The following is a 12,328-nucleotide window of genomic DNA, read 5'->3' on the forward strand; positions in this document are numbered from 1 at the left end:
TATTTTAATTGTATTTAATAATTTCTTTTACAGATTTTCGTAATCAAATAAATGCAGCCTTGGTAAACATGAGACATATTTAAAAATCTTACTGACCCTAACCTTTTGAATGGCATTGTAAAAATCATAAATATTACAATATTTTACCATAAGTGATAGGGATGGGAATCACAGGGTACCTCACGATACGATACACAATACACAATAATTGATATATTGCTAGACAATCCTATAATGATACATGATCATGATATCTGTCTTTGTTTTCATAGTTCTTTGAACTATGAAAACAAAATGTCTGTGAAAAGGTTAAGTGCAGGTTCTGTCTCTTAATTCCAAACTGCTGAAGTTCTGCAAAAGTGAAAATTCTTTCATAATTTACTCACTCTCAAGTTGTTTTAAACCTGAAAGAGTTTGTTTCTTCTGTTGAACATTAAGGTTATTTTGAAGAATGTGGGTAACCAAACAGTTGCTGGTCCTGAGTTTTTTATTTTGAGCAAATATATTATTTTGCATTCAGCAAAAAAAATTTATTTAACAGGTTTGGGACAACATGATATTGAGCAAATAATGACAGAATTAACATTTTTGGGCGATCTTACCCTTTAATGACAAGTGGCAGCATGTTTACTACAGTTAGTCTGCGGTCGTTTTAAGACAGAAACTAGTTAACAGGCACGTATCAGTTTTTCTCTCAACTGTTTACTTTCGGTTTAGTCATAACCAGTTTTGTTTATATATAACAATGTGTGCTTTTGACAGTATTGCCACAATCAGCCGTGAAAGATAACTTAGTCCAGTAATCAGGCGCTGTTTGACAGGTTTTTTTTAGCATGCACACACTTCAGGTATATGTGCTCAGAAAAAGCGCATGTCAGAACAGCACGCGAATGAAATGTTTAACCAGCAAGGCTTTAAAGCACATGCAAATAATACAGTTCTTGCATATTGTATACTCTTTGTCGAATTTGTTTGTCCCATCAATGTCCCATCCCAATAAAATCAACGTAGGCCCAGACTTTAGACCTAAATGTGGCTGGGGTATTTATAATTTTATTCACACTGCAGTCCGCCATCCCATTAAAAAACTATTTTTCTTAGGCTAGTTGACTTATGTTTATGTTTCCCTCATTCATATGTTGAGCACCACCTCAAGGAGCCATGAAGGAGCGATGCTTGGAGCAAGGAAATCTATTTAGAGCAACTTGTTTTATTAATTAAAATATCAATATAATATCAGCATTTCTCGTATTGCATGGAGAAGGACAAAAATATATTGCCATATCAGTATTTTGTTCCACCCCCTAGTAAGTGATTAACCTAGTCATGAGATGATTAGGAATGCTTTCTCTAGGTATTTGTATTCATAAAATTGGGATAAAATGTGGGCACGCCAATGTTTAGGAATTAACTGAGCACTTATTCACACAACAGTAAGAGTGCTTTGGATATAAAAGAGCACTACTATAGGAAGCTTACACGCTAACCTGATGAGACCAAAGTACTTCCTGGCTGTGTCACTTTGGCACATCTGCGCATTCCACTACTGTGATAAAAAACAAACAAAAAAACAAAACAAAAAAAATTCATGCTAAATGCCTAGTGCAGGACTTCTCACAACTGCATGTGTGATTCATGATTGATATGTCTCCACAGTGGGCAAATGTATCTCCGTGTGAATGAAGACGTGAATCGAAAAGAAAATATGGTCTCTTTTTGGCACAGGAATCAGCATCCTTGACACCTATGTGGCTCTCCCTACCTGACTTGAAAATGAAAGGGAAAACATTTTTTATTTTTTATTGAAAAACATTTTTCACTAATTCAATAGTTCACGCTTACATATAATTAGCTGAGGTATGGAATGCGTATTTGGCGTGCTATCCGGGGAAGGGCTCCGAGCTCGGGAATGGCCCGAACCTAGAGTACCCCCCCTTCCCCGTCTATTTATAAAGTGAACTTGAAGTGAGGAGATGGGGTGGAGGAGGGATGCTGATAAACCGTCAATGGATAGAGGTAAGTCAGCGATATTTATACTATGGGATTGATTACTTGATTGTGGTCCACCTGTGTTGGTTAGGCTAAGTATCTGACGCGCTCCTCCCGAATCTTATTAATAAAATTACATTTATTTTGAGGGTTTTATGGCTTTATTTTGCCTGTCATAGTCAGAAGGGAGAGAGGGATTAGGGTCCTTAGGGGGGAAGAAGAAGGAGATGAGAAGCAAGCAGAGGAGGACAGCTAATTTTTGATCCAAGGGGTGCTTTGCAGGCCAGGGGGTGACAGCTGCACTGTCTTTAGCCCAGATTTGAATTTGAATTCTATCTTACGATGCAGCGTTGCACGGACTTGGCAGGGCAGTCTGGTAATCTTCTTGACACAAATGCCTGGGCTTTTCTTGTGTGCCCTCACAGAGATTTGAGTAATTAAAGTTAAATTGAAGGAATAAAAAATATCCTTCTTGTACTGAGGCTGTCTTGCTAATGCCAAGTGTGAATAGTCAGGGTTGTCCTTAGAACTATAATCCCAAATGCTATTTCTCCTGTAATGTCGAACTGCCATATTTTTTATTTTATTTGTATTTTTTTGGTGAGCTCCAAAAGGCAGAGAAAAGGGAGTCCGCAGCACTTTCATCTTACAGGCATCTTTTGGAGTGGTGGGAAAGCAACAAGAAAAATGAAAGTTGAACATGTTAGTGGTCATGAAATATTGCTCATACTTGGTGGGACTTTGTAGAATGATTATGCCTTAACCCAAAGACAACAACTCTGGTGATGAAGCTTTAATGTTTTCTTGGATTTATATATTGTAGACCTTTTTAATTCTAGTTACTTGGGTACTTTTAATGTATAATTTATACTTGACTGATATATATCAGCTGAGTAATTCAACAGTTGTTATACAGTATAAATTGCAGTTTTAAATGAATGCGACTCACTTTCTTAATAATAAATGAATTCAAAACCAACGCTAAATAGAAAATCAGCATTAGCAGATGAAGTCTAGATTTTAGGATCTGTTTGAGTGATGCAGATTTCATGCAAAGCTGCACAGATCAATTAAACTTTATTAACTTCATATTATTTTGTTAAAATAATATTTACACAATGTGTGAAGGCAGGGCCTGTGAGACAGGAAGTGCTGAACCATTCAAAGGCAAGAGAGAGAGAGAGAGAGAGAGAGAGAGAGAGAGAGAGAGAGAGTACTTTAACACACCCACATCACACAAAATATTTTAATGCATGCTCCACACTCTTTCTGAACGCTTTTACATGTATATCATATACCAAGAACACTTTAACCATTTGCCTCACATGTTTTTTTTTGCACACATAAAATACTGTAACATATGAAAAAAAAAAAAAAAAACACACACACTCATATATCACATTCTGGGGATTAATAACTGCTCCACATAGCCTAAAAACCTTTAATGGTCACCGCATGCCAGGAATACTTTAACACACACCTTACTTAAACAGCAGACCAGGACTAGTCACTCGACTACTGTATATCTTGTGGTTTCAAACCTAGATAAAAAAAAAGACAATTTTTTTTATTAATAATAGGTTGGAGGAAGTTGTGACCTTTTATTAGATTTTATTATTATTTTAATATTATAATAATATTACATTTTATGATAAGTTTACATGTATTTTATTATTGTCAGTTATTTCACTTTAATATAATAATTTATTTATTTATATTTTTATTTGTATTAATTGTGACAATTTACCACTTATAGTTTCACAAAATGCCTTGCTATCAAAGGTCAGCATTCACTTATCTTTTTGCTAGTCAGTAATGGTGAAATGTTTTTTCATTTATTTATTTTTTTAATGCCAAGACTTACATATTTACCAGAGTAAAATGCGTGACAACTAGCCCTTTACTGTGTGGGCTTCACGTTCACACCTTATTGTTCAGTTACACAAAGGTTGTAGTTTCCGTCCTGTTACTACAGCCTGAGAGAGTCATTTCATTTGGCACTGTGCTTGTAGTAAATTCAGATGTGTGCATTAATTATGCACTTATATAAGCCTAATGCATAAAGACCTGGTTTGCAAATCCAGAGGTCACACTCTCAATTGCATATGTGCCCCAGTAAGTATGTGCTTTCACAATCATTTTAATCACAGGTTTAAACAAGCCTTTAACTACCGTTTCGATGTGCTGTATTTGCAATAAACATACAAGTATGAGTCAATGAGACATTGTCTTGAGCCAAATGTGAAGAACCGGTAGAAACGAGAACTTTTAATTGGAAATGTGGCACTAGTTTAATCACTTTAAGTAGAAGCATTTACCGGGGCTCAGGCATTGCAGTTAAAATACAATTGACTTTGAAATATGAAGCTCTAATCAAACAGCAAAGAAATGTTTCAGTTTTGTTAACTACAAAATGTGATGTTACCAGCAGTTAAACTGTGCATGGGAAGGTGTGTGAAAAGTTTATATTTGTGGCTTGTAAATTTTGAAAAGGTGCGAGTTCAGTCCCATGCAAATGAGACCCAAAACTTGAAATGACTGTGCATGTAGTGCTGAAGGAGGGTTTATGTAGGCCCATTGTCTTCCTTCATTAGCAGATGATTTTTCTTGTTTTAGGCAAAATAAGTAATTTAATTTCTAATTTTCTAAAGGCCATTTTGATAGTATAGAGCGTCATAATGAATGAATAACCCTACTACGACTTAAGTGTTTTTGATTTTTTTAGCACAGTTCTGACCTATTATTATGTTCAGTATTTGAAGTAACTACAAGAATGAGTGAGTGTGTGTGTTCATGCACATTCCAGGCCGCCCACAGCATATGCTGCACATGCACACCGCAATCACGGTCTCTCATGCATGATGTTTCTGAGCAATGTGGTGCAAACGGACACCTCAACTTCAGAACGTGTTCGTTTTCATAACAGCTCTGCTCATGCTCTGTAAATATAAGAATAATTAAGTTCTCCAGCTGCTATATGGGTTATCATAATAGAATAAAGATCGGCAAGAAATTAACCTGCGTCTGAAAAGCGGACATGTTTAAGCGCCTCAAGTGGAGTAGCTGTGCTCCGATTTGAGGAAGAGAGACGCAAAGAAGAATATGTCATAATGGAAATCACGCAGCCTTCAACTTGATTCTTACCTGAGACACCCTTTTCCCTTTAAGTTTACAGGGGCCTGTTGCCTGGGGCATAATACTTCTGAAATTACTGCATAACTGTCTTCTCAGTAACCACAGAATGGAGAAATGTGGGAGGCAGGGCAACAAGACGTGCATTGTAACCCCTTCAATAGCTCAGCACCTCCTGTGTCACAGCATACAAAAAAAGGACAGTGGTATGAGTGTGTTTGTGTGGAAAGAGGCCCAAGGTTTACCTGGTCTGCGGCTGTAGACACCATGGCAGCCAAGAAGCATCAGAAGGCAATGGAGCATGACAGGCCCCACATCAAAGCGCAAATACCACACCTTGATCCAGACCCCCAACCCCATGCCCCACACCTCCTCCCATCAGGACACACCTGACAGAGGGGCCACCCCGCACCTTCAAAGAGAGACTGAGAGACACGAGACACAAATAAATGTCTAGACACTTTCTCTTACAGTGACCTAATGGTGTGGAATTTTTGCTCTCTTTGCACCTTATCTCTGTCGAGAAGGTAGAAACAACGTGATTGATTTGGGAAGTGTCAGTAGACTCTGGGATTCAAAAGGTAACACTTACAAGGTAACAAAATACAAAAAAAAAAAAAAAAAAAAAAATTATCTTTGTTTTTAAATGTGAACAAACATACACATTACAAATACACATAATATACAAATAAACCAAAAAGTGCTTTATTTTTAAGTACAGTTGGTGTATTTAGCAGTAGCATTCAATAAATTTAATGAACAAATATAAAAATAAGTAACTTTATTGAAGTTTTTCAGTTAAGAGCAGTGAGTGATTTTTCTTTTTGTGTTTTGTTGTTTTATTAACATTAAAGAGATAGTTCACCTAAAAATTAAAATTTGTCATTTACTCACTCTAAAGTTGTTTTAAACCTGAATTTTTTTCAGTTGAACATAAAAGTTATTTTGAAGAATGTTGGTAACCAGTTGCTGGTCCTAAGTGACTTCCATAGTATTTTTTTTTTCTACTTAGTCAATGGGGACCAACAACTGTTTGGTTACCCAATTTTTTTCCAAATATATTTTGTGTTCAGCCCAAGAAAGAAATTCATACAGGTTTGGGACAACATGAGAGTGAGTAAATAATGACAGAATTAAAATGTTTGGGTGAACTATTCCTTTAATGACAAGCTGCAGCATGTTTAGTACTATTAGACTGCTGTCATTTTAAGACCTGCTTGTATGTTATGCTAATCATGTACTTGTGTGATTGCGACGTGCAGTTTCCAGCTGTATGAGTGTAACTGTACCACTGAGTTAACATTTGATGTGAATTTGTTACGTTGTACAGTATATTGAGACAGAGGCGCCATAACTGCAGTTGATATAATGTGTGCTGAAGCGCGGTACTACGATATTCTTGAAAAGCAAGGTTATGTGGAGACGGAGTGGAATGAAGACATTTTAATCGTCCACAGCCAAAATCCGTGATATTGCACACCTCTAATATACATATCTGTTCAATTATGTAATTTTAGTTTAATAAAGGTTGAGCTTATGTGGTAAAATAGCTATTAACAAAGAAAAAAAATGCTGACAAAACCTATCAACTTCAATGTGACCATGTAAAATTTTTAATTGAGAAAACTCGCAGGAATCATATCGCTAACACATGACTTGTAGTCTATTTACCCAAAGAGACAGTTGAGATAGCTTTACAGCTCAAATAATTAACTGTTTTAATTCACTTCTATGGTTTTAAACTTCTGGAACATTTACTTTATTTGTGAATGTATTACTGTAACCACTCAGTTTTGCTTTAAACAAAATAGAAATAAAATAATATACTGAGGGACAAATCAAAATAATCTTCTGTGGTAATCAGCCTTCTGAATCTGGAATATTTCTTTAATGACACCTAAATCCATCCATCAGTCTTATAAATTTGGTTTAATGGTTTTCTTTCCTCCTACACTCAGAAACTTCAAGAAACATTTGGCTAAATTTCCTGTCTTTGCTGTAGCTTATTTGCATATATCCACTGATCTAAATGGCTCACAGGCTTGGATCAGAATGTTTTCAATACATACCTGTCTGGAGTAATTAATTACGTTTGTTAAAGCTTTCAGCCAAAAGTTTTTTTCTTTCTTTTTTTCAGATGTTTGCTTGTCTTAGCACCTCCTGCCACCCAGTGTTAGGAGACAGATTTAATTGCCACATGAAAGCCACAAAAAAAAAAGAACTTGGTCTCCTCATAAACAGAAACCACACCTAACAGGGGAATAGTTTCACCTTTGAAAAAAGCTGTCCACACTGTAATTAAAGAGAAAGGGTTCCACAGAGTAATCTGCTTTATACTGCTGACGGCTGATGGAATGATGCTAATAAGTCATTCCTGGCCAAAATAATGAGGACATAGTTATTTGCTAGATCCCCCATAATTAAATATGAAAACCCTTCATTTCTCTTCATACACCAAACACTGTTTGAGTTGTTGAAGAGCCATAGTGGGGTGATGTGGACAATCTTAAAGTTATTTATTTATTATATATAGTTTCTGTAGTATAAATGGTAGGGCATGGTGCTATATAAAAAAATAATAATAATAATGCAAAAAAAAATAAAATAATAATAATTCTTAATGATTGTTTTTGTCTTGTTTTCCAGTTAAAATATCTAAAAAAATACTTTAAACAAGGTAAATGTACAGTTTCAAGTAAATTTACTATTTTTTAAAACATGTTTTAATGAAAAAACGAGGCAAAAAGGACAAAAAAGTATATATACTTTTAAAAACAAAGGTTTATACCTTGAATGCACTTTAAGTAGCTTCGGATAAAGCAGTCAACCAAATGCTTAAGTGTAATTCTGATCATACGGCTCAAAGTTAAACGATACACAATGGGTAGAACAGATGTTAAGAATGTTAAAACCCTGTGATAAAGGGTAAATATTGCCGGATTTACTGCTAAAGTTCTGATAGCCCTGCTTTATCACCTTTTGTACAGGACTCTTAATAAGACTGATTGATGATGACTACCTTGTTCTTATCAAACCATTTCTTTTCCTTAAGAATCCTCTTAGGAAGTAACTCTAGATGCTCTGTAATACAATCGAGATTTCCTGCTGTCTTTGTCCAGTGGATTGTGGTATGCCAGCGAAGGGCACGGTGTGAACGAAGAGGGCAGGGGAACATGAATAGGTCTGCTCTGATGGGCCTGGCACTCTCTGGCTCTGCGGTGGAATAAAAGCGGCAGTGAGGATTAGAGGAGAGTTCTTCAGCTTGCAGGATAAGCTGATCTTCCATACTCCAGGTAACATTTTTTTTTTTAAATGGGAGCTTTGGAGAAATAATGTGAAACATACCTAAAGAGACAATCTGCTCTTCCAAAAAAGACATTTAAGTTTAGGCTTCGAACACAATATGTCTGACTGCTGAGCTTGGTCATCGGCTCCAGAAATGAGATCTAAACCTTGATTGGGACCTTAAAATGTCAAGAAGCTCCTAAGGGTGACAGGCAGAATTTAATGTATATGTCTCTGAGACTTTATTCAACAGATTATATTAGTGACACAGGTCACCTAATCTCTAAGAGGATGAATACATTCAAACGGAGGAGACAAGCTAGTAGAATCTTCCTCCGTGAAAGACTTCCCCAAAGACAATAATGTATCAAAAGGGCACAGTAGTTGCACCCAGTCCCAACCTCAAGGATCAAAATGCTATCTGATTGAGTATGCATGCTCCATTTACACTTGGCCACATAAATGTGTCTTTGCAATGATGATATGAATGTGTTTACTATCCCCCAGAAGTTCAGTTTTCTTTTGGCACTCTTCATGCCCCGTATGGCAAGTGTTTGAGTTTTGCAGTTGCTAAGTTTTTATCAGTCCACTTGGTATCAAAGTTGGGCTACTACACTAAACACTAATAATTGCTGGATTTGCTGAAGTTAGCAAAGTTTGTGCCCTTTAATCTAAAATATATTTAAGAGTCTTGCTTGAGACATTGTAGGAAGAGGTTTGAATTGGACTTAAGACTGATACCTTAAAGGACTGAGTTTGCATGCTTCAGAGCCAAGATATTTTTTTTTTTGTTTGTTATTAACTTGTTATTAACTCAGGAGCATGTGGATTCAGTCTTGATTCTTAAGTCTTGACTTAAATTAGTGTTCCTGTGGCTCAGTGGTAGAGCATTGTGTTAGCAGCGCAAAAGGTTGTGGGTTTGATTCCCAGGGAACACATGTTAGGTAAAAATTGTTAGCCTGAACTGTAAGTTGCTTTGGATAAAAGCATCTACTAAATGCATAAATTAGACCCTCTTTTGATCTTGACTCTGACTCAAATGATCTGGCCTCGACTACCTTATCCATGTATATTCCACTTCAATTAACTTTTTTAAATTTATCCACCCCAAAATGGAGACTTTACATATCAATAAAACAAAATGTTCTTGTCTAAGTCTCTGGTTCTCAACCAAAATAAGCCCAGAATAAGTTGCACCAAGCTATGTAGGACAAAGGATAATGTAGCAAGCATGTGTGGTACCGTGGATCATAATGAGCAGTGCAGTCTGCGACTCTCTTTGCATGCGAACAGCATGCATGTGTTTGACTAGGTATAAATCAAAGCATCTACAGCAGAAGTTGGTGTCTGAGTGCGTGCGCGAATGTGTGGAAATCTGGTGGGCTGAGGTAGTTTTGGCTCATCTGCATGGTGAGACAAGTTATCAGAGGGAGCCATGAGTGTCCTGTTCACTCCAGGGACTAAGCAGAACAACAGCTTCAGTGTGACGCATGACTACACTCTGGCACAGCGCAACCGCACAGGGCCTAATCTCTTCGCACCTCCTGATCCACCTCTTCACCTTCTCTCTGGTCATTATCACTTAACAGTTTAATATGTATTGCAGTGGGCATGGCAGTGTGCGGGTCTCTGTGATTTACTCTGCCCTCGGCTGCCCTATGCAGTTTAGTGAGGATATGAATTCTGTTGGTTTCGATGAGATAGTGCCAACTTGTTTGCACAACATGCAGAACGTTAACAGGATATTTCCTGTTACTATTGCTTAACCACCAAGTTAGGTTTTTAGACTTGGTTTCTTTTGATCTATGGCACCTTACATATTGGTGCCATAGCCCATTCCATGAATTACTATGTGACAGCTGCATAGGGCTGATTTTGAGATTTTCTTAAGTTCCACAGGATGTTTTCAGGATTTTCAATGCAAGAAGACATGGTATGTAACACATTGAAGTAATCAGCAAGCGCCCTGTTGGAATGAGACAAATTAGTGAAGTTTTACTGAATATACAACCACTAAACTTGAATGTTTGAATGTTTTTATGAGCAGCAGGAAACTCTCTCTCAGATTTTCTGTGAAATTTAGCAGAGCAAATAAGAATTGTCTTTGACTGACAATATTATAGTAGGGAACACAAGGTCTAGGGGTCTGAAATTTTAATCAGTGGTGAAGAAATTAACGGTATTGTCATGGAGGCAAAGGTCGCCTTAAACTAACCCTTCATTAACTAACTTACACTGACAATCAAAGATGTTCGTGTTTTTCAGAGGAATAATTTTTTTTTTTTTTGCAAATTTTCTTCATAGGTGATTAAGGGATAGTTACAATAAAAATGGTCATCATTTGTTGTTCAAATGGTCATTGTTGTTGTTCCAGAGCTGTATGACTCTGACTTTTTACTTTTTGTTCTTATATATATACATCAACTGTTTGGATATTAACATTTTTCAAAATATCTTCTTTTACGTTCAACAGAAGAAAGAAACACATACAGGTTTGGAACAAGTGGAGGGTGAGTAAATGATGACAGAATTTTCATTCTGAAAGTGAACTACTCCTTTAATGATGTGTTTATAGTGGTTTTAGTCATTTTGTAGCTTGACAGAACTGAGTCTTGAGTCTTGTCACCAAATTTCACGTTTCTAGAAAAGGAAAAAAGTCACATGATTTTGGAACCACATGCAGGTGCATAAATGATGTCAGAATTTATAGTTCTGGGTGAGCTATTGCTTTAAAACCTGTTTAGGAATAAAAATAGTCCCTGGTGAGAGACACATGCTGTTTAGATCGACCTAGTTGTTAAATTACAGAAATGAGTCAGCAAATGTTCATTCTTCATTCACTCCCTCCCTTTAACAGCATGGTTCTGTTTTTGACTGCTGTTCATATTTGGAAGGTCTGTGTTCACGACAGGAACCTGTTCCAGGTATTTACCCACCACACTGCTGGAGTAAATCCAGTGTGATAGTTCGCTCCTCAGGAATGGATTTGATCTCAGACTTGTCATTTCTGGACAGCCCCTGTTGGCATGATCTCTCTATAGCTCCAGGAAGGTTTGAGCTGTATGTTATGGGAGCAGTGTCTTGCAATGTGCTCTGTAAAGTAATAATCTCCATATGATACGTTTCTCTTGCAAGACACTTAGCAGGTTTTTGAGGTTACACAGTGTAATGTGATTTTCTTCACAATATCAGATGTATAAATATGCAACGATATATTAATCTGGTACAGGAATGAGGCATTTTACATAACTTAATTTCCATCGCCATAATCTTCCGTATTGATTAATGTTATTCCAAGCAGAGGGACATGGCCATTTCAACATTAACCGGATTTATTTTGGATTAGGGCTTAGCTGTCTCTCTGAAAATGTACTAAATAAAAATAAAATATTCAAATAAAACAAGTTTCACTGAGAATATTAATACTATAAACATGTGTTGCGTTACATTAATTCCCTTAAATGGCAAACAGGCTGAAATGTCACATTTCTATGAAAGAAAATCTTTTAAGCGCAAATGCAATAAAGTTTTTCATTAAATAATTTCAATTTAAAATATGAGCTAACAGTTGTTACATTGCAAGTAACATGGAAATAGTATTGCTGGGATATAAATTAATCTACGCAGGAAATCCACAGGGATATAGATGTGTCCCCTAAATCAATTATTCATCTACTCTTATGTCATTCCACATGTATATACGTTTCTTCATTTATACAATTTGTGCACCATATTTCGGGTGATAAGAAGCCTTCTGTAAAGAGCAGACCAAAGTCATTCACTAATACTCTTCCCTTCCAGAGAGCTTGTTAGCTGTACAACTGTTGCGACTGGGTCATTGAGTCACTGGGTTGAACCGGAGTAAATGAATCAATCCAATATGTGAATGAATCGTTTAGTCCTATTTGTCAAGTGAATCAAC

The sequence above is a fragment of the Carassius carassius genome, chromosome 31 (assembly GCF_963082965.1).
Source record: "Carassius carassius chromosome 31, fCarCar2.1, whole genome shotgun sequence".
In the NCBI taxonomy this organism is placed as follows: Eukaryota; Metazoa; Chordata; class Actinopteri; order Cypriniformes; family Cyprinidae; genus Carassius; species Carassius carassius.